The sequence below is a fragment of the Ooceraea biroi genome, chromosome 14 (assembly GCF_003672135.1).
Source record: "Ooceraea biroi isolate clonal line C1 chromosome 14, Obir_v5.4, whole genome shotgun sequence".
NCBI lineage: Eukaryota > Metazoa > Arthropoda > Insecta > Hymenoptera > Formicidae > Ooceraea > Ooceraea biroi.
In genome coordinates this window covers 5,894,447-5,916,277 of record NC_039519.1, presented here as the reverse complement: position 1 = coordinate 5,916,277, position 21,831 = coordinate 5,894,447, and the positions used below count along the sequence as shown (strand labels likewise).

Genomic DNA, 21,831 nt, shown 5'->3' with positions numbered 1-21,831 from the left:
TTGCAGGAAATAAGGTTCATGCTTTAATAAATATAAAAAAGATTAGATTGTGATTTGTGTTTTTTAATTTTTACCGCAATTATTTGCTTGTATAACCACGCAGCGATTAAATCTCTAATGTACGGTTAGCAGTACAAATTATACGTTAGGTGTTATCTAGCGATACACATAATTTAGACATAAATATGTATGTGTGTGTATAATCTTTCAATTCTTGTAATCATAACGCTACATATTATAATTATCGACGAAACGAAGCAGGGAGCATTAACATAATTATTACAATTAATGTAAAAGATATGTTACGGAAATGCGTAATATGCATGTTAACGTCAAATTGAATTATCAGATGCGCACTAGGCTCGGCAGCTTAATTCTACACACCTAAAATCCACCAATACAGGCGCCTGAGCGACACCAAAGAAAAAGTATCACGAGTATTTATCGATTTGCCGGTCGTGCCGATAATGGTGGGCGATTTCGAAGTTCTGACAGTTTACACACTTACATCCGCGCTCACGTTCATCGAACGACCGATAAAATTCTCGTTACATTCCGAGAGTTTCTCGGACAGTCGGGGTGGTGAGGCGTGTGAAAATCCTGCGGAAAAGTCTTCATCTCCGCTCTAGCGTCTAGCGGACGTCTACACGTTGCATGCAATTCGCACATGCTGAGAAACGGGAGATCCTCTCGCGTGTTCCTCGGGACGTGAACGCGGCTTGGCCAACACGTGTGCCTTCCCTCTGGCTGGCTCATTTGTCAAAGCGGTCCGAGCGCGGGTCAGCTACTTTAGCATGCACGCCACTTTATTTTCCAGGAGGCGAGAATTGCGCTGGATTTTTTAATGGCGATCTCGTGTAATCGCATGTAAGCACTATTGCGCGAACTATCATTAACCTTTCACTACTTACCCGGCGCCCGACAGGTGCCACATTTGTCCACGCGTTTCTCCCGCCTCCAACCCCGCTGGTACGCTGATAAGTATAAACTCCGGACATGTGTTCCATTTTCTCATTTCCGTTTATTTTCTTCGCCCGTGTCGTACTGAACTGTCGGGCGCGCTCGCACATGCGTTCCGCTGCTCATGGAATTAATGTCCAGCGTTGAAACTCGTTTTGCCATTTCGACAAAGCGGAGTGCCTTTATCCCGTGCCAGCGTTTCAGGACCGAGACGGCGCTGCGTTGTTGGCAATCTGGTCCATGTCTCTAATTGAATCTTCTCGACAACCGTCCATTGAGGATGCAGTGATTCGAACGTTGCGGTCGCATTCAGTTAAATTACATCGCAGCGTGAAGCGTTACACATCCGCGCGAGTCACGAAGGTGTAATATCTTCACCTTCGATTTACGGTTATAACAGTACTCCACCTGCGCCGAGTATGAAAGGGTTATTCTAGCGAGCTTTCAGACACCGTCCTCCTGGCCGGCCGCTTGGCAGGACAATGGCTTATGCTAATTCCCGCGAGTCTATGTAGACGTCGTCCTTCCGACCTCTATACACGGTGTAACGTGTTGGGATTTTAAATTCAGTCGCGTGTGAACGAGATTCAGCATTGCCCTTGCGAATCGCCCAATAATATCGCAATTTGTCATCGTTCGTGAAAATACGAAACATCAGCTCCGTCTGTTTGCCGCTCTATTTATTTCGCTTGTTGTGGGATACGTTCGCGAGACTGCGCTATTTGTTTCATTCATTGGTTCTCGATCGAACCTTTATTTATTTAATGCAAATCAATTTTTTCCCTTTGCTGCGATCGAAACATTCTTGCAAATCTATTTGAAGATTATGGATCATCTGCAGTAAAGAACCTACTTTGGTTGTATTGGGTCATTAAGTATGAAACTTTACAAATAGAACATAAACTTTTGCATTTTTTGGCACATGGACATGATTTATTTTCAATCGAAGTATGCGCCCATGTTATCTACACACTTCTGCCATTTTAGTGGTAGTTGGTCTGTGCCTCTACTATAGAAGCCAGGAGTACGGGAATCGATGAAGTCGCGGAAGGCTGTTTCGACTGCCTGTTGAGAATTGAAGAATTTTCCTACCAAGAAGTTGTCCAAATTCCGGAAGAAGTGATAGTCGGTAGGTGATAGATCTGGTGAATATGGTGGATGACGGAGAGTTTCCAATTCCAACTCCTGTAGATTTGCCACGGTCAGTCGTGCAGTGTGCGGTCGAGCATTATCATGCAACAGAATTGGCATTGACCGATTGACCAATTTCGGTTGTTTAATAGCAAGTTGTTGCATCATTTCGTCCAGTTGCTTGCGATATACTTCAGCCGTTATCGATGTACCAGGTTTCATAAAGTTGTAGTAGATAACACCTGGACCACCAAACAGTCACCATAAGCTTCTTCTGTGTAATGTTGGGTTTCGCGTGATGTCTCGGTGGTTCATCAGCGTTCAACCACTGATGTGAGCGTTTACGATTGTCGTAGAGTATCCACTTTTCATCGCAGGTCACAATTCGATTAAAAAAAGATTCATTTTTGTGACGGGAAAGCAAAGAAAGGGAAGCCTCTAGACGTTGCGCCTGCTGCGCATCGGTCAATTCGTGCGGGACCCATTTGTCCAACTTCTTTATCTTACCAATTGCAGCTAAATGAACAATATGGTGGGTATAGAAACATTGAATATCGATGCCAATTCACGTGTACTTTGAGATGGATCGGACTCTACTACGGCTCTCAAGTGATCATTATCCACCTTCGTCTTTGGTCTTCCACGTGGCTCATTAGCGAGGCTGAAATCTTCATCTCTGAAGTTTTTGAACCAATTGCTCACCGTTGCTTTAGTAGTTGAACCTTCACCAAATACAGCGTTGATATTACGAGCTGTCTCCGACACTGTGGTTCCACGGCGGAACTCATTCATAAATCACACAAATTTTGGACTTTTCCATGGTTCTATAAAAAAGAATCGACCAATAAAACTAATGAAGATATTTGAACAAACAAATATGACATTTGAAGAGCGAACATACATCTATCACACTAACCTAACCTGATACTGACGTCTGGCGCCAAATTTGAGATAACAAATGTTAAAGATGGCGCTTTTACATTTGTAAAGTTTCATACTTAATGACCCAATATCTAATAATTAAAAATTTTATGGCAGTATTACGAGAATTATTATTATTCACAATTATTTCCGAATCTGAAACTCGTGAAGCCTGCTTCGCGGCACAAAGGGTCATGAGCTCTCATCGAATCTTGCGTCGGCCGAATAAATACGAGTTCCAGTTACGCGTTGTATGTTCTCTCGCAGAAATTTCCAACGCGAGAAGCACTCCGTCAGGTACCCGGCCACGTATGCTGCAGACAATCCTGCATTTCGTGGCTTATTTTGGCTCTTCGGGGGAGAGGCGGGAAGGGAAGCTGTTATTTCTGTTCCATAAGTTAATACTCCATGGCAGCCCCAGCGCTTCGTTATGCACGCCAGGCACCGTCCTGCCACCGTCCAGAACACTCGAAAGTATTACGGTTTTGTTTATTGTTGGACGTTTTCGTTTGTACAAACGAGATTACCGTGTGAGAGGGCCGCGCTTTCCCTGGAACGTATTCACGTCGTTCGCGACTCCTTCTCTGCGCGAGATGAACATGATGTGTGTTCCCACGTAGCTTTAAATAGATTTCAATTAAATGCAACGCTGCCAACTAGTTTGATCGATTAGAATGGGGGTCCGCGAACTTTGCTGGAAGAGCGATTGATGGAATCGCCATTTTTTCAATTGACACGAAACCTCGTGCTCGTCAAAGTCAACCTTCCGCTATAACTTTCGTCAATGACATGTAGAGCTGCTATCTATAAGATACACTATCTCGTTAATCAAATTGAATGAAATGCTCTAAAATAATTTTGACGTTTTCAAAATTCGTGAAACGCGATATCAATATCTATGATTATTTAAAATAATTTTGCGGATCATCCTAAATAATCAAGTTGGAAACTTTTAAAATCAGCGGCCTGTCCTAAATTCCCCGTGGATAAGAGTTGCGACCACATGTGTGTCGCGCGGCTCTTTTCTTCGAATAAGAGTCTACCGGAAAAGAAGTTTTAGCTTCTGGACCTTCTGGCGCAACCTTTGGGATGTCGATGAAAGGACTGCAGCTGTAAATTTTGCCGTCCTAAAAGTGTCGCGTCGGTGTTCGACGAAGCATATCGTGATTAATCGGAAACGAAACGGGAAAAGGCTGCTTTAATCCGTCATTTAATAATGACGCGTTTCGTCATAACTTATTTCGTTCATTGAGCGCTATCGCTTAGATACCGAACGTTAACGCATAGTTAACGCATAGAGTTCTGACTCATGAAATTTATACACGAGTAAGATACGCCTCGGGATGAATGCGATCTTGTTATAAAATCGTACATACATGTAATGAAAATATGTCTTGCAACCACTACTATAGTGGTACATATACGTGACGTGTCCTTCTTGGATACATATTCATTTCTATAAAAAAGCACGCGCTATACTTCAGCTTTACTACTATCGTTATCCGGTTTGCCATCCGGTTTTCAATACAGAAATCGATTTTATTAAATTTCTATACAATACCTTTGGAAACGACACTCGCGCCTTCGTGATCCTCATGATAAAAGGCAAGCTACCAATACTGCGTTAGTCGGTAGGATTCCATTATTTATAAACTCCTTTAATAAGATTCCATTATTTATCGAGCTAGAACGTTGCAGAGCATGGAAGTTGAGTATTGAATACATCTTCGCGGGTAATAAACCACATTTTCTCAATGACTGAAATTTCAAAGCATCTTTAAAAAGGATGATTTAAAAATAGCTAAATAATATTAAATAATGCAAATCTATAATAAATTGCGATTTAATCAAATTGTTTCAAAAAGTTTATTCTTTCATTTTATTTTTATACATAGTATTCAATCGTTAATTAATCGTTAATTAAGTTAATTATAATATTTTATTATGGAAGTTTGAACAAATTACAAAAATAATTAAGTAGATTGTTAAAAAGAAATAATAATTACATAAATGGAAGTGCATAAATTGTCGAAAGAGAAATTTAAATAATGTGGTATTATAGATTCTCGATTTTACGTGAATATTTTTGCAAACTCGCAAACTGTGAAGCTGTGGTTTCCGGACTCATCTTTTTCTGGAATCTACGGATATTTCTTTCCTCGTGACTTCATTCTCTGTACAACATCGCAAGAGTAACCACTGTTTGTCTCCCGGTAAATGTGGCACGGAAAAGACTTCTGACTTCACACCTAAATATTCTAGCGTTTGTATATATGGTACGCGCGAGCAACGCGCTCGCGCGTTACCATAAACCACATAGTGCTTTAGAAAAACGCACTATAATCAGAAAATTATTTTCGGAAAGAAAGCCACGAATGTACAAATAAACGAACAGTAAAGACAACTAACTATTTATACAGAACTTTCAAATGTTCTCGATTTATTTAATCCATGTGCAGACAATTTTGGAGAAAATGCATTTTAGATAATAGCACTTTTTCTAAAACTGTTTTGAGAATTTTATATTTATAAGGACTATTCATGTTAATATAGTTATCATTATTATTAATATAAATTGAGTATTGATTATGGATGAATGTATTAATTATCACGCGGCCCTTTATTTCAGATGTCACGTTGTGCTTTTTGTACTTTCAGGGAGGGGGGGGGGGAGTAAAAGAAACGCTAATTTGTTCTCGGAAGTTTCGACCGGATGACTACTCGAAGTAATTGGATTGTTCGTCACCCGTAACGAACTTGATTCAACCATAACAGAGTGCCATTTAATAAGCTTAAAATTTAAAGACGATATATACATATTCAATATGAGCAGTCAAGTTCAAGTCAGGTCTGACTTGCAAAAAAGGGAGAAACACATATACACACAGTACAAGATAATAAATAAAAAAGTTACACATCGATTATTTAAAAGATGGTGCTTCTGCACTTTTATTTGCAGATTCTTTAAAATAGCATTTTATTGAACGGAAACATTAAATAATCTTCCAATTATATTTGAATCAAATCCAAACTGAAACCTTAGTTGTTTAATTTATTCAATGTTTGAGTAGTTGCTAAAACTTTTTGCTACCTCGCGGCAACATCGCGGAGCATAGTTTGAATTATCACTCGCAATTTCTGATATCCGCTCTGACGTTGGCTCGCATAAAATGAAAAATATTCGCGAGCGAGAATTCATCTCTCCTCCTCCGTAAAGAGATACTTTTCCCTTTGCCTTTAATCCCACTCTTTTTAATGCGTTCGCATCCACTTGTAGCGGGAACGGTAATGCACGTGCGTCGTTTCGCCGAAGCTTCGTGTCTGTCCATATTCATTTGAAATCGTAATCCGATGCGCGAGGATTCACGAGCGGTCGGTCGCGATTAATCAGACCTCGTTAAGATGCCCGACATGAAACGCTTAAATCGAGGTAGCGTCCCAGCATTTTTCCTTAAGGGGGGAGCCTGCTTTAGAACGTTGAAAATAAGGTATAATTTTACGAATTGTTTTTGGAGAAACTATACAGCGGATCATTATAAAACTTTTATGCGTTTATTAGTACATGTTTAAAGATAAAAAAAATTATTTTTTGATTTGAATATATCGCCTGTAGAGGTCGTCCTGGAGGCATCTTAGTGCAGCCGGCATTGTAAATTGGTGAGCATTCTCCTGCCTCCAAATTTCATCCAAACTGAAAAATTGAAATATTTTCTCGTTATTTATGAATTCCCATCGTCGATGAACCTTTAATATTCATAAAAACATTAAGTTAAACAATTATTTTTGCATGAAAAAGTTCAAAAACTTTGCCTAAAAATCGTACTTTTGTGTTCTAAGCTCCACCATTTTGGCACTTTTCAACTTTTTTCTCCTCTCTTTGGTTCATCGACGATGGGAATTCATAAATAACGAGAACACATTTCAATTTTTCAGTTTAGACGAAATTCGGAGGCAGGAGAATGCTCACCAATTTGCAATGCCGGCGACGCGGCTGCACTAAGATTTCTCCAGGACGACCTCTACAAGCGATATATTCAAATCAAAAATAATTTTGTTTATCTTCAAACATGTACTAATAAATGCATAAAACTTTGATGCATTTATTAGTACATGTTTAAAGATAAAAAAATTATTTTTTGATTTGAATATATCGCCTGTAGAGGTCGTCCTGGAGGCATCTTAGTGCAGCCGGCGTTGTAAATTGGCGAGCATTCTCCTGCCTCCAAATTTCATCCAAACTGAAAAATTGAAATATTTTCTCGTTATTTATGAATTCCCATCGTCGATGAACCTTTAATATTCATAAAAACATTAAGTTAAACAATTACTTTTGCATGAAAAAGTTCAACAACTTTGCCTAAAAATCGTACTTTTGTGTTCTAAGCTCCACCATTTTGGCACTTTTCAACTTTTTTCTCCTCTCTTTGGTTCATCGACGATGGGAATTCATAAATAACGAGAACACATTTCAATTTTTCAGTTTAGACGAAATTCGGAGGCAGGAGAATGCTCACCAATTTGCAATGCCGGCGACGCGGCTGCACTAAGATTTCTCCAGGACGACCTCTACAAGCGATATATTCAAATCAAAAATAATTTTGTTTATCTTCAAACATGTACTAATAAATGCATAAAACTTTGATGCATTTATTAGTACATGTTTAAAGATAAAAAAATTATTTTTTGATTTGAATATATCGCCTGTAGAGGTCGTCCTGGAGGCATCTTAGTGCAGCCGGCGTTGTAAATTGGCGAGCATTCTCCTGCCTCCAAATTTCATCCAAACTGAAAAATTGAAATATTTTCTCGTTATTTATGAATTCCCATCGTCGATGAACCTTTAATATTCATAAAAACATTAAGTTAAACAATTACTTTTGCATGAAAAAGTTCAAAAACTTTGCCTAAAAATCGTACTTTTGTGTTCTAAGCTCCACCATTTTGGCACTTTTCAACTTTTTTCTCCTCTCTTTGGTTCATCGACGATGGGAATTCATAAATAACGAGAACACATTTCAATTTTTCAGTTTAGACGAAATTCGGAGGCAGGAGAATGCTCACCAATTTGCAATGCCGGCGACGCGGCTGCACTAAGATTTCTCCAGGACAACCTCTACAGGCGATATATTCAAATAAAAAAATAATTTTGTTTATCTTTAAACATGTACTAATAAATGCATCAAAGTTTTATAATGATCCGCTGTATAGTTTCTCCAAAAACAATTCGTAAAATATACCTTATTTTCAGCGTTCTAAAGCAGGCTCCCCCCTTAATTAATCGCGATAGTAACGCTTGGTCATCCCAGTAGCGTGCTGCGCCATTCGTGTTAATGAAATTTGTGTCTCGGTACCGCGCAAGGCGCTTTTCAGACTCGGCTGGTCTTTTACACGTTTATGAATTCTGTCGTGAAGGTACCACTTCCATGATAATTGCTCGGCGACGATGTCAACGCGCTTTCTGCGGATTTGCCGCGGACATTTCACGCGGAGTTCCATAATCAATTTCGAGTTCGCGTTTGAGGCGAGTCGGCGCGGCCGCGCTCGCACAAGGCGCTACGCGATCGTGAATTATACTCGAGCGCGTTCAAAGAGCGGTAGGTTACCGCAATCAATCCAGGATCCCTACAGCTTGCGCACGGTGGTCGACCGGGCGGAATGTCTCGCCCACCTCTTCTCGCGAAGAGACTCCACCACGAGCACCATCTCTCCCGCTGACGACAACGATCACAGCAAGCAACGACTCGCAAGCAGCCTTGCGAGCATCAACAGTGTGGAGTACGAGGGTACGATTCCCCGTAGCATTGTTTGATCATGGTAATTACGAGGCTCGCGGAGCCAAGTGCTCCGGCAAAAGGAGCAAAAGGACTAGGGAAGAATGAAGAGGCCGGGTAGATGAGAGGCGAGAGGGAAGGTCTATACACGATGTTTCAGCCTCTCTCTCTTCTTCTCTCCCGCTCTCTTTCCTTCTGTATGTCTCTCCTGCCGCAAGAAGAGACTTCTCGGGGAGCGGAGAGAAAAAAGTGCCAGCTACATCGTACCCTCGTTCGTCTCCATCGTAGGAGAGCGACCGCAGTCGATAAAATATCGCGATAGGATAAGGGCAACCCTACTGCACGCCGCGCACGCACGAGGAGCTGCAGGAGGAGAGGCGAAACACAGCGCGAGGGGAAGCCGCGCGTGTAATCCTCGTGACGGACGGGTACACGGTGCTAAATAAAAAACGAAGCCCTCAGCCGAGATGAAAGTGCCTTTTTATCCCGCTCCTCCGAACGCGATTTCACGGGGAAGCAGCGACGGCGAGTCGATACGCGAGCACGAATCATCTCCGGGAGTGATCTGTCAACGAGTCCGAATTGTCTTGATGACAATCCACCCTCCTCGAGCTACCTTGCTGCTCCTGTACTCGCGAGCGCAATATGAGACATACATATTGGGTCGTCCGGAAAGTTCGTGCCGATTTTGAAGGAAAATTCAAAGGCAACATTTTTTTATGTCGATAAATATTTATTGACTTATGTACGCATCGTTTTGTTTCACAACTTTTGTCCATCTTTCACGCAACTGGAAGATTCCATTCTCCCAGAACTTCTTAGGTTTCTCGGCGAAAAACTCCTCAAGGTGGTTTTTTATGTCGATCAAAGAGTTGAAGTTCTTGCCGCTAAGAGAATTTTGCACAGACCTAAATAAGTGAAAGTCTGAAGGTGCAATGTCTGGTGAATACGGTGGGTGAGGTAGCACATCCCAGCCAAACTCCAACAATTTTTGTCGGGTGGTCAAAGAAACATGAGGTCTGGCATTGTCCTGATGGAACACGACGCCCTTCCTATTAGCTAATTCTGGACGGTTTTCCTGAATCGCTGTCTTTAATTCGTCCAGTTGCGAGCAGTACTTATCTGCATTTATCGTTTGGTTGTGTGGTAGGAGCTCATAATATAGGATTCCTTTCCAATCCCACCAGACACAGAGCATGACTTTTTTTGGATGAAGGCCGGCTTTCGGAGTGGTTAATGCTGGTTCATTTCGCTTACCCCAGGATCTTTTTCGTTCTACATTGTTGTAAATGATCCATTTTTCGTCACCCGTCACTAATTGCTTCAAAAATGGTACGTTTTCGTTGCGCTTGTACAGAGAGTCGCAGATGGAAATGCGATCCATTAAATTTTTTCGGCCAAATTATGCGGAACCCATACATCATAGCGACTTACGTAACCAAGCTTCACTACATGATCGTGGACAGTGGTTTTCGATATTTTCAGTATCTCTGCTAATTCACGTGTCGTGTAGCGCGGGTTATTCTCGATCGGTGTCTTGATTTGGTCATCATCAGTAGTAGAGGGTCTGCCCGAGCGTTCTTGGTCTTTAAGGTTAAAATCACCAGCTCTAAACTTAGCGAACCACTTACGTACGGTTCTTTCAGCTAAAGCGCCTTCTCCGTAAACAGAACATATCGAATTTGTTGCTTGTGAGGCATTTTTGCCTTTCCGGTAATAGAAAAGCATCAAGTGTCTAAAATGTTTTTTGTTTTCTTCCATCTTCAAAAGAGTACAAAACTGACACGAATCAATTTATCTGAAACAACTTTTTTCCTAAAGATGCGTTGAAATGTCACCTTTAAGCATATGTATATAAATCGCATGTTTTCAATAACATTGATATATTCAGACATGTTCCAACGCCATCTATTAAAAATCGGCACGAACTTTCCGGACGACCCAATATTTGCCCGCCGTCCGCGAGTCTTCGTCGGCGGACATAATAACTTGCAATCAACGAGGATCATTCATCAGACTAAGTACGTGGGTCGTCGAGCGCGATGAAGGCCGGCCGAGTCTACCCTCGTCCTGCGAAAGAGATCGCGCGCGCGGGAAGTAAGGCGGATAATAAACGGCGGAAGAAGCCGAGTGCTCGAACAGGGTGTCTGCCTCTTCGTCGGTAGGTTCGTTCGTCGAGAAGGTGTTTCGCCACGATCGAACAACACCGAGTGGACCGTGGAGAATCGAGAGCCGTGGGTTTTGCTGGTGGGCCCGTCAGAAAAATCGATCGGCAAGAATTTCGCTGTTGAGGCGAATGATCAGCCGACCAGCGCGGATTCACGTGATGGCAGCTGCTGCTCCATGTCGCTGAATGACAGCGTTTCACGACAATCGTCTAGCAGGCTCCGAAAATGCCCCGGCAAGGTGGCAATTCCTGTTACTTTGCGACTCTTGCGCTGATGTAATCTCGGCTGTCGTAACACTTGTTACATCGAGATGATTTTTAGCTACGCGCGGCTCGAGACAGAAGTTTGCATCCCTTGACCCATAATCTATCAGCCTTAAATCATCCGCCGCGTGCATGAGAGTTTTATCGATAGTATCCGTGAGACTTGGCTCTGTAGGTCAGAATATAAAATTAAAAAATATTGCTTCCTTCGAGATGTGTGCACATGTTTTGATTAATCGGTCCAATTACATGACATGCAGAACGCAGTTGTCGGAACGCGTACGTTTCATTCAGTCAATTTGCAATAGTACAATATTGGTCGAATGTTTCAATCTTGCTTCATGTCCTCCTTTCAGCTGATAGCTAAAAGAGCTTCAAAATGACAGGATCTAGATACGCGAGATGAATGAGATTCCATTTAAGAACCTCGCGACAACTGCGACGCAACGCGTACTGTCTCCAATGGGTTTCTAATTCGGACGCGGCAACAGCGAAATTGGCTCAATCGGAGAGGCATTTCTATCTTGTCACGCATATTGTTCATACGTCGATCTAGCGACGCATGCCGGAGCAATCGAGACGAGCAATTATTTGTCCCCCCCGTCGCTCTGGACCCTAGCCTGCGTCATCGCGCATTCCACGAGCGCAATCTCTCAAACCCGTCATTCGGTTGCGCGTTCGCGCATCGCGATATCACCGTCGACTTTCTCCGGGTTGCATCCCTTGCCAGAGTAAGCACCGGGGCAACCTGTTGCTCCCCGACGCCGCTCTCCGTCGTTCCTCACGTCCGCGACCGTGCGTCAGCGGGCGTCTCTCGCTCTCGCGCTCCTTCTCTCTCTCCCCCGACCCTTGTCCTCCTCTCTGTTTCACCCTTCTCGACGCTACCGTCTCTTTCCGACACTTTCGTTCTTTCCTCGTCGTCTTCTCTCGTCTTTTTCCCACTTTCCAAGCGACGGAACGTCCTTCGTCTGCGACGTGTCTACGGTGCATGTTCTCCTGGTGGCACGAAGGCCTGAAACGTCGCACTCTGTTGCTCCGTTCGGACGCGGCGTCCTCGTCACGCCAACGCCGGACGCCGTTGCGTTCTCACCTCCTCGCAATAGCGCACGCCGAGACTCCTCTTCCTGTCTGCTAAGCGCGCCGACTCTCTTGCGCTTTTCCACGCTCGTTCTTTCCTCTTTACTCATTCGACCGGTTCTTTCCTCTTTGCTCGTACGTCTCCCTACTACTATTTCAATGCCGTCTCGTTGCCGCTTTCTCGGCTCTCGCTGTCGCCTCCTCTACCGTCTACTGATACCTTGATCCGCGCCCTCCTGTTCTAGAAGAGCGCGGTCACGGGATGAGCGGTTCAATGTGGGAAAGGCCGCCACGATCGTTCTCTGCCTTAGTAAACGAGGTTCAGCGATGACGAGGGCAAGCGGTTGATATTTTGGTGTTGCAGTCTCCCAGAAATAATTTCCACACACTTGCTTGTAATTCGTAGCATAAAAGCTCACCAGATCTATCAATCTTGAATCAGTTGGAATATATTTATCTGATACGTGTGAAAATATCTTTTGTACATATCGATGCACATGGAGTCAAAAATAGATATTCATCATTTCAGTTTTCAGTGTTCTTAATTTCGGTTTTTCATAAACGTCTATAACTCATAATATTTATTATATTAAAGTAAAAACACATTTATTTGTACTTTGAAAAATCGTGGATAAGTTTGAGCGAATTTGGAGTACATGAAATCGAATTTCCTGTATACTGCGTAAAGATCTCCCGCGATAGAAGATCGTACGGTTGGTACTTCGTTCGGCGATAATAATCGAGCACGCGCTCTTTCGACCGCTGAAATATCGCTGCGAGACGCAACACGACAGTTATCGACACTGAAAAATTATAGTCATCGCCGGTGCGCGCCATTGTTTCGCGCGCGTTGCTTTCGTTCCGTCTCTCGCAGGTAATAACTGTCGGTCAAAAATTATTATCGCCAGGATCCCAAGGCAGGATATACTCTAAACGTCCGGTCGCATCCGCGTGACGAGTAACGAGTCCAGAGCGTGAGTCCCGAGACATCCCGGCGCTCGTTTGCTCTCTTTCTCCTTTTCCCGACTCGGCTTGATGCTGGGACAGGATGCACGAGGGTGTTCGGGACACTAATAACGGACATCGGGGACACCGCGAAGCGATTTTGCGGCCTGGCGCTTCGCTCATTCTGCGGTCCGAAAACCGCAGGACGACTAAAATCTCCGGCGAGTGGCGGAGTCACTGGTACACCCGCAGAAAAGATTTCTGGACTTAATGCTATTACTCTTTAATCTATCGTAAAATAAGATCGCTATAGCGACAATCATATTTATTATTGAAAAGAAGCATATTTTAATCTTGAATAGAAAATTCGAAACTCTAGATTAAAATAATCTTGTTGGTGCTATCTCGTTAATTTTCTCAGAAGGATTTAGATAAAAATTTGTAGCAGTTCAAAATATTCTTGATTTAAGAATATTGTCAGATCTAAAAGACATCTTATTCTATTCTTCTAAGAGAATTTGTAGAATCTGCACAAAACGGCCAATATTTATGTGTTGCAATCGAAAATCGGGAAAGTGTTTCTGTTATTTACAATGAATAAGTGCAAAAGATATGGAAATGTCTTATCTCGAATCTTATTTCTCAAGTAAGTATATTGTATATATTTACTTACATTTCCATACCTTTTAATATTTCTTGTAGAGTATTGCACTTATTCATTGTAAATAACAGAAACACTTTCCCGATTTTCGATTGCAACACATAAATATTGGCCGTTTTATCGGAATAAAGGACGCAAGAGCGCCGAGTCGACGAGCGACTGTGAGAAAATGATGCGTCGACATCGACAAAGCCTACTATAAAGTGGCGCTAATTCAAATTATTCTACATAGAAGAATATATAAGCATAAATTTGTATACGTTACTCTTGTCTCAAGACAGTAAGACAATCTTGTTTAATTCGAGAGAGAAGAATAGAAATTACTGATTTAAATTAAAAATTGTTTTATTTTCATATTTTTTATACTTGTAATACGATTAAATTAGTCTAGAATATTTTTCGTCTTGTTATCAGAAATCCTTTCTGAGGGTGTACCTGTCTCTCTACGAAATTTCCCTTTGTCCGACCTTACTAATTACTCGCCGAAGCGCCATGGGGTACGAAGTTTACGCAAAATGTCACGCGCTACTAATCACCGAGATTACGCAGTTTTCGCTGAGATACGCGGCGAAACGCGACAACTGCCAACCGGCTATCGCCTGCGGGAGCGAACGGATTATTAGTGCTCGGATATCACATGTCGCGTAAGCCGCGGCAAAAACTGCTTTACCGCGCATTTGTTGCGTTTGCGAGTGGAGGGAGATTGCAAAACGCGCAGCTACGCAAATTATCGACCGCTTCCGATAACATGCGTCACACGTACTTTCCTATTATCCCGATCCCTTAATCTTGCTACCGGTCATAACAGCTACGTATCTGGCTGGAGCGCATTTTTCTGCGCGCAAATCGCCACCGGTAAACTGATACGACATGTGATACAGGAATACCCGAACGCAACAGACCAGACGTCTGCGAGATGAATTTTACGCCTGTCAAGCGCCGTGCATGTCATGCCCCGTCAAAATTTAGTGCTTCGGCAGTCGTATTCTCGATCCCTTTTGGCATTTATAGCTTGCCAGCAAACGACAAACTTTCTTGCGGCAGCCGTTGCAGTTGGTCCGCAAATTTCATATTCTTGTTCTCGTTTTGGTCGTATGTGTGCGTGTGTGTTAGGGAGAAAGCGGATTTTGGAAAATAGAGCTCGCTTTAGTACTCAAATAACATGCTGGAACTAGTGACACGCAAGAATATCACGAGTCAGAAATATGTTAATAGCTTTAGACAATTATATGCTTTGATAATTCCATGCGCCTCGTAGCGATCAAATATTCCACGCGTTTCAGCTCTATTTCCGTTTTTTTCTTATCAAAAGAGCAGAACGGGTCACTGGCTCGATCGTTGAATATTTGGAGCATGTTGATCTATTTTCAGTTCTTTGCTACTGACGGCGGAATTGATACAAATTATCTGAATTAACCATGAGTGACGTAAACTGCTCTCCATAGGAGATGATGATCAGAAATAGATTTCGCATTTAGCGTTTAGCGGACAAATCTCTCTTTCCGATTCGAATTGGCGCGCAATTCCTCCTTTGTACTCTTTTTTTGAAACGTGTCAGGAAAAATCACCCATTATTTATCACCTCGCGGGGATCAATTCTGTGGCAATGGTCAGTGAAAAACGACGGATTCGCGAAACTGAAAGCCGTTTCGTTTGGAAAAAAAACCGCCTTCTCTTTTCAGACGATCATCGCCGAAAAACTGCGTACGATGATCCGTAATCCTGCACGGCCCATCGTTCTTCCACGCCAGTCGTTTTCATCGGGCATAAGAATACCATGAAAAATTGCTTCTGGCGTACGCTACATTAACTTCATATTTATATCTATCCGTCAGAAAAGAGTATCTCGCAAGAATAATTTTACACACAGATACATTATTATTAAATTAATTAAATAATATGTCATGTGTGTTATAAAATAAATAACAGACATGTTAATAAATAACAGACAGCATGTTTTGCTTTGTATTTTAACATGTCTGTTATTTATTTTTAGATTATGCATTCTAAAAATTGCCTCGTTGCAACAATCGAGTAAAATCAACCTACATTTTTCAACAATGAAGAATGCACGTAGAGATGCAACTCGCGGCAAGTCATTCGTACAATCGTATGAGTGCGCGTGTATCTCCAGAGAAATCTTATCTCTCGCGGGAGGTACGCGGGGATTCATGGAGAACACATAAAAGGGCGCAGCTGACCAGGTTCATCCGATCGGGGAATCCAGGCAACGGGGTTCAAGCAACTCGATCCGTTACGAAACGGTCTTTTCACAAACCGCAGACCGTTGACGTTCCTTGATTCGGTACTTAAGGGCCACAGAATGTAGGACAGTAGGACCTGTTCGTCGAGGAATTCTAAAGATCCCATTATAATAATCCCTCACGTGCTCCCCGACGGCACGTCCCCACGGGGCGAAACGTCATTGTGATCGCCGGTACCACGGCATCCTGTACCGGGTGTTCGTGCCCTGCTGGATCAGCCTGAGCTGCCTTAGCTGCACGACTTTTTCGAGTTCCTCGCGCTTCGTGGCGTGTGTGATGCGCTTCCTCTTTCACACCCCATGTCCTCCTCCATCTCGAACAAAGCCGAAGATCCGCCCAGCATTCTTGGAATATCTCGACAGCGCACACTTTTCGGCCCCCCGTCCCCCTGTGTTAGCATGTACACCCAATGAATGTCCCATGGCGCGGGTGTACATACGCGTGGTACGAGTCGCGCGATCCCGCATTATGTATTATGCCATAATGGGGGTGTGCCGAGTGCACCGTCGTGCACCCGCTATATCTGCTTATGCAAATTGAGCCTGATTCTTCGCGGTAACGAGATTTCTCGCGGCGAGATGCGCGACGTTTAAGCGCACGCCGGGAATGAAGTTTTTAATCACACGCATGTCAGGTATGTCACGTACCGCGGATTTTCATCGCGGATTATTTTCACTTCTCTCGCGCGTTTTGCTTGATTTTTATTCCCTCAATTCCGCGTCCCGATTTGAATATAAATAATCCGCGGAAGACTCCCGCGTGCGACAGATTGTTGTATTCAAAGCTATCTCTTTCCGGCAAGACCGACGAGAATTCTTATGCATTGCTTTCTCGCGTCTTGTTTTTTAAGGCAGTTTGCTTAAGATAAGCGAATAATAACCGTTGACGAAAAGCAGATAATGAGGAAAATAATATTGAAAACCGAAATTTCCATTTATGAACAACCGAAAGTTGAGAACCTGTGTTAGCGTCCTCATGACTGAGCATTATGTGTTTCTTGACCTTTGGTCCATTGGTACATACCTACGTCGCATTGATGCGCCGTAGATCGGCCCGAGGAAGGCCGATATGTCTTCGAGGACGAAATTGACCTGGAGGATGTCGCGTGGGAGTACCGGTCCAGCTTGAACAATGACGGTACGCTGAGTCTCACGTGCGATATCTCAATGTCGCGTGGACGACATTTTACACGTTTTACGAGACACCCTGCGCCGAATCTTCGGAGCGTCAGACCTTAGGAGACAAATGGCATGATACGAAAGAGTACTCGTACGTACCCCAGCTCTAATCCTTTCGTTCCGGGGAGAAATCCGAGGGAAATGTTTACTCGTACGGAGAATATTAAAGTACATATTGCTATTTAATTACAGATCAAATTTATAAAATCTTTCCAATACGCATCTTGATTGTATTGGGTTGGCCAAAAAGTAATTGCGTTTTTTTATATAAATAAAAGGCGAATTTTTCATGGGAAACAAAAACTTTATTAAACAATATATTGTCCATTTTGTTTGATTATCTTTTGCCATTTTTCAGGCAACTTCATGATTCCGCGCTCAAAAAAGTTCTTATCTTTTTCAGCAAAAAACAATTACAAGAACGATTTGATATCCTCATCAGCAGTAAAGGTTTTACCATTCAAGGCGTTTTGCAAAGAACGAAACGAATGGTAATCTGATGGTGCCGGGTCTGGCGAATATGGTGGATGTGGTAACACATCTCATCCAAGCTGCAACAATTTTTCACGAGTGACCAAACTTGTACGTGGTCTAGCGTTATCATGGTGAAACACAACACCTTTGCGATTCACCAATTCTCGACGTTTCTGTTTGATGGCAATCCAGTTGACGACAGTATATGTCTGAATTAATGGTTTGATTCCTTGCAAGCAGCTCAAACTACACGATACCTTTAAAGTCCCACCAGACTGACAGCATAATCTTTTTTTGGTGAATATCTGCTTTTCAAGTGCTTTGAGCAGGTTCATCACGCTTGCTCCACGATCTTTTTCGTTTGACGTTGTTGTAGACGATCGATTTTTCGTCGCCTGTTATCATACGTTTCAAAAATCGATCATTTTCCTCACGTTTCAAAAGAGAATCGCAGATGTCAATACGCTTAGTGAGATGAATTTCTTTGAGCTCATGTGGTACCCAAATATCGAGCTTACTAATGTATCCAAGTCGTTTTAAATGGTTTTCAACACTCGATTTCGATATGTTAAAATTCTCAGCAATCTCTCGTGTCGTTAAACGCCGATTGGAATCGATCAGTGCCTTTATTTTGCCATCATCAATTTCGATTGGCTTTCCTGAGCGTGGTGCACCTTTCACATTAAAATCTGCAGATCGAAATTTAGTAAACCAATTTTGACACTGCCGCAGTTTTAAAGCATCTTCGCCATATACATCAGATAAGTTTTTATGAGCTTGCACAGCGTTTTTCCCTTTTCGGAAGTAATAAAAGAAAATATGAGGAAAATGTTCTTTTTGATTTTCCATTTTGAAATCGACGGCAAAGAAACAATTGTTAACGAAATCGTGTACTTTCTTTTTGTAAAACAAGCTTGAACTGTGAGTTGTTAACCTACATAATGAATTTGCGGTTTAGAATGAAGTTAGTTACATTTCAAGATATGTATGTCCATCTATTGGAAAAAAACGCAATTACTTTTTGGCCAACCCAATATATATTAATATAATATATAATATATAATATATATAATATTGGGTTGGCCAAAAAGTAATTGCGTTTTTTTATATAAATAAAAGGCGAATTTTTCATGGGAAACAAAAACTTTATTAAACAATATATTGTCCATTTTGTTTGATTATCTTTTGCCATTTTTCAGGCAACTTCATGATTCCGCGCTCAAAAAAGTTCTTATCTTTTTCAGCAAAAAACAATTACAAGAACGATTTGATATCCTCATCAGCAGTAAAGGTTTTACCATTCAAGGCGTTTTGCAAAGAACGAAACGAATGGTAATCTGATGGTGCCGGGTCTGGCGAATATGGTGGATGTGGTAACACATCCCATCCAAGCTGCAACAATTTTTCACGAGTGACCAAACTTGTACGTGGTCTAGCGTTATCATGGTGAAACACAACACCTTTGCGATTCACCAATTCTCGACGTTTCTGTTTGATGGCAATCCAGTTGACGACAGTATACGTCTGAATTAATGGTTTGATTCCTTGCAAGCAGCTCAAACTACACGATACCTTTAAAGTCCCACCAGACTGACAGCATAATCTTTTTTTGGTGAATATCTGCTTTTCAGGTGCTTTCAGCAGGTTCATCACGCTTGCTCCACGATCTTTTTCGTTTGACGTTGTTGTAGACGATCGATTTTTCGTCGCCTGTTATCATACGTCTCAAAAATCGATCATTTTCCTCACGTTTCAAAAGAGAATCGCAGATGTCAATACGCTTAGTGAGATGAATTTCTTTGAGCTCATGTGGTACCCAAATATCGAGCTTACTAATGTATCCAAGTCGTTTTAAATGGTTTTCAACACTCGATTTCGATATGTTAAGATTCTCAGCAATCTCTCGTGTCGTTAAACGCCGATTGGAATCGATCAGTGCCTTTATTTTGCCATCATCAATTTCGATTGGCTTTCCTGAGCGTGGTGCACCTTTCACATTAAAATCTGCAGATCGAAATTTAGTAAACCAATTTTGACACTGCCGCAGTTTTAAAGCATCTTCGCCATATACATCAGATAACTTTTTATGAGCTTGCACAGCGTTTTTCCCTTTTCGGAAGTAATAAAAGAAAATATGAGGAAAATGTTCTTTTTGATTTTCCATTTTGAAATCGACGGCAAAGAAACAATTGTTAACGAAATCGTGTACTTTCTTTTTGTAAAACAAGCTTGAACTGTGAGTTGTTAACCTACATAATGAATTTGCGGTTTAGAATGAAGTTAGTTACATTTCAAGATATGTATGTCCATCTATTGGAAAAAAACGCAATTACTTTTTGGCCAACCCAATAAATTACGTATATTATTATATCGACATTTATTGATATTCTTGTAATATTACATGCCAGTACAATAAAAAAAGTTAACTGTAAAATATATTTACCTTACAATAAATTCAGCTATGAAGTTTTAGCGAATTGCAATCGCGGAATCGCCAATAGCGTAGCTGTTCCTCGCAACAGGAACATTGTAATTTCTGGAAAATTTATTGTCCGAAAATTAAGCTATCGAATCAGACTGCCGAGCTTTTCGATCAATGTCAAAAGGTATCAAGATGGATGTTGCAAGATTGCGGGGTCGCTCTTATCCAACGGCGACGACGACGACGACGACAACGCCCGTGCCGGAGGAGGATCTGAAATAACAGGGTTCGCAATTTTTGCCACGCGGATTTCACCGTGTCGTAACGTAGTATCTCGTACATGATAAATCAAATCGCGTGTGCGATTACAGCTAGATTTTATTCCGCTCTAATCTGTAATAGAATTGACACGTTGGATAGAATCTAGGAACATAACGGTTGCGAATCTCACGTTGCCATGCAGTTGGTTTATTGGCAGAATATTCGACGTCAATTTAAATCTCTGACACTTCCAACTCACGTTTTTTTCGGAACCGTGTGATTCGTTACAGTGAGACTCGGAAGTCGGAACCTCAAAATAAAAACCGCGGTCAGAAATGTTTGAAAATCGCGGTTTATAAGAAAATAACAGTTTCACGGGAGAGAGATGAGAGAGAAAGAGAGATTAGATGCTCCAGGCTAATATCCTCCAATGACTTAGCGGATCAATTTGCGGCGTATCGCCGACTCACCCCGAGCTCATCTAAAACTTTATTAACTATGATTTCAGATTATATTCACAGGATGATCGGGAACTGACCTATTTAATTTGTATCGTTAGTCGCAATCGATATAATCAAAAGCAAAATGCATTTGTTGATAATATATCTATGAAATAATATTTCTAAAAATTAACTGCGTGTGCATTTAATTACTCGCCATTAGATGAAGTTGCAACGAGGTGAATGAATGTAGGCATGTGATAGGTGCCTCGATGTTAAGGAGAATCTCCGATTTCGAAGATAAGAGAAACAGCTGAGCTCATGGCTAAGTTTCATTTTGTACACATTATAAGTTCAGGAATACTCTCTCTCTCTCTCTCTAAATGAAACAAACGTGCGATAGCCATAAACTGAAATGCTGCTAGGTCACACAGTGCTAGGTTTACGATGCGACCCTGTTAACGGGAACATTTTTGAATAGTAAAGAGATCTTTGTCTTGTAGTAACTACCGTGGCGGGTGTCGGGCTCTTGTGTGCTCGGTGCATTAGCAACGACAGCGAGGAACACTTCCGCCGTTACCTACTTGCTGTGGCACAGTAGCTGCACTGTCCTAGAACCGTACCGTTGCACCTGCGCCGCAATTTCTATTTACCTGCGATTTACATCGCGAACATAATCGCCCGCACATCCTTCAGCCTGGAAGTGTCCAGAAAGTTCTTTTCTTACGCCACGCGCGCGCATATGACTGACATTAATAGTAATCCCCGGCGGGGGAGTCACCTAAATTCTTCACGAAAGTTGTTAAGTCAGATTTACGAACAAACTGCATCACTGTCAACGAACTATCGAATTAATTCCCGACCTTGCTCATTACACTGCGGATGCCTCGCTTTT

General features: G+C 42.0%; 1 protein-coding gene across 4 annotated transcripts in view; it reads left to right on the top strand.

Annotated features, from left to right (window-relative positions):
• Positions 1-21,831, top strand: part of LOC105282445 (papilin) — a 152,885-nt gene that overhangs the window by 4,145 nt on the left and 126,909 nt on the right. The window lies entirely within an intron of this gene.